Here is a 2500-nt window from a genome sequence, read left to right as displayed (position 1 = left end):
AGCGAACTCTCCCAGCACAGCGCACGCGCCAACACGTCCGCAGAGCTGCGATACAAACCACCTGCGAGAACCGCTGGGGGCGACCGAGCAGCAGACGGCGTCGCGACGCCGAGTGCCGGGCGGCGGCGCATCCTCAACGCACACAGTCCGCAATCGGACCAGCACACTGCAGATGTCCACCGCGCTTCGCACCGGGCTCGGCAGAACCCACTTTGGCCGCCTGGCGCCGCGCGCAGGGTGCGCCGGCGCATAGCTGGGACGCCAGCCGGGCCCGTCGGCCGGCGCTCCTGCCACTGGGCGCCCCCCACCAGCCGGCTGTAGTGCGTGCGCTCACGCAGCGCGCGGCCAGCACGCCGGGCGGCCCCCCCTCACCGGCCGGGGACTGTCCCGCCAAGCCACAGCCTCGTATCGCTTCATACCCACATGGCCAACTCAGGTTCGGGGGCATGGCGGGTACCGCCGAAACAACCGGTTCATAGATGTACCGATCGTCGCTATCACCGATGCACCTGCAGCGCGAACAACCGCTCAACAACTGATTTCCAGTTCATTTGCGGATCTTTGGCAGCAAACGTATACGTCAATCTACATTTGCGAAATCTACGATTCTGGCATGCCTGCATGTTATGTGTCACGACACGCTACATCAGCCCACATACACACTGCGGCATGTACACGAGAGAACACGTGGAAGATGGTCCGCGCACGTGTGCAATGTCCCTTGCGCGGTCGACTGTCAACCGGCCTCTGTAGCATGTCGCAGATGTGGAACGCGGTCCACCGTGCTATCATGTTGTGTGGGGCAATACGATTAAATAGGAAAACCCTCGTCGCTACATCAACAGACGGCTCACGCTGATTCCCGGCAGAGGGAGGAGGGGGGGGGGGGGGGGGGGCCAACATGCAATACTTTCGTCCGTACCTACCTACCACATGTCTGTACGGCGTACAACAGTGCAATCTCGCTGTAATGGGGAGACGAGACAAGTAGCATCGTGCACAACATATGGCCCTTATGATTCGCCATTGTAGGGCGCAGCCGGTGTACGGTCAAGCATGTGCCACATTATGTCACTCAGTACGTAACGACGGATGATCAGTGTGGGTTACGCGTACATCAGCGGACAGTCCACACAGGCCGTACCACAACGTACACTGACTGCATCGACAACCGAATGCAACTGAACAGCTGCAAGGCTCATTTCACAAACAAACGCCTGACCGACCAGCTTGGAAGGGCAGGAGGGGAGGGCGATATTCGTTCTGTAGCGGTACACCCTTCCAGTGGTTAGCGGGACTGTGTAGAAAGTACGCAACACTCGAAAGACCTTTATGTGAGGGTACGCACCATGGCATCAAGAAATACACATGACACCAGAGGATCCAAGCAGTGAACTATGTTCAGAGGGTTGCTGTTAGGCAAAGCTACATTCCTGTGACGTTACATGTGACAGTTAAGGTGCAGTGTAAGTTAGGTTAAGGTGCAGCGTAAGTTAGGTTAAGGTGCAGCGTAAGTTAGGTTAAGGTGCAGCGTAAGTTAGGTTAAGGTGCAGCGTAAGTTAGGTTAAGGTGCAGCGTAAGTTAGGTTAAGGTGCAGCGTAAGTTAGGTTAAGGTGCAGCGTAACTTGGGTTAAGGTGCAGCGTAACTTGGGTTAAGGTGCAGCGTAACTTGGGTTAAGGTGCAGCGTAACTTGGGTTAAGGTGCAGCGTAACTTGGGTTAAGGTGCAGCGTAACTTGGGTTAAGGTGCAGCGTAACTTGGGTTAAGGTGCAGCGTAACTTGGGTTAAGGTGCAGCGTAACTTGGGTTAAGGTGCAGCGTAACTTGGGTTAAGGTGCAGCGTAACTTGGGTTAAGGTGCAGCGTAACTTGGGTTAAGGTGCAGCGTAACTTGGGTTAAGGTGCAGCGTAACTTGGGTTAAGGTGCAGCGTAACTTGGGTTAAGGTGCAGCGTAACTTGGGTTAAGGTGCAGCGTAACTTGGGTTAAGGTGCAGCGTAACTTGGGTTAAGGTGCAGCGTAACTTGGGTTAAGGTGCAGCGTAACTTGGGTTAAGGTGCAGCGTAACTTGGGTTAAGGTGCAGCGTAACTTGGGTTAAGGTGCAGCGTAACTTGGGTTAAGGTGCAGCGTAACTTGGGTTAAGGTGCAGCGTAACTTGGGTTAAGGTGCAGCGTAACTTGGGTTAAGGTGCCAACGTGGGTTAGGTTAAGGGGCCAACGTGGGTTAGGTTAAGGGCCAACGTGGGTTAGGTTAAGGGGCCAACGTGGGTTAGGTTAAGGGCCAACGTGGGTTAGGTTAAGGGCCAACGTGGGTTAGGTTAAGGGCCAACGTGGGTTAGGTTAAGGGCCAACGTGGGTTAGGTTAAGGGCCAACGTGGGTTAGGTTAAGGGCCAACGTGGGTTAGGTTAAGGGCCAACGTGGGTTAGGTTAAGGGCCAACGTGGGTTAGGTTAAGGGCCAACGTGGGTTAGGTTAAGGGCCAACGTGGGTTAGGTTAAGGGCC

The sequence above is a fragment of the Schistocerca gregaria genome, unplaced genomic scaffold (genome assembly GCF_023897955.1).
Source record: "Schistocerca gregaria isolate iqSchGreg1 unplaced genomic scaffold, iqSchGreg1.2 ptg000843l, whole genome shotgun sequence".
NCBI classification, from domain to species: domain Eukaryota; kingdom Metazoa; phylum Arthropoda; class Insecta; order Orthoptera; family Acrididae; genus Schistocerca; species Schistocerca gregaria.
Note: the sequence above shows the minus strand (reverse complement) of the source record.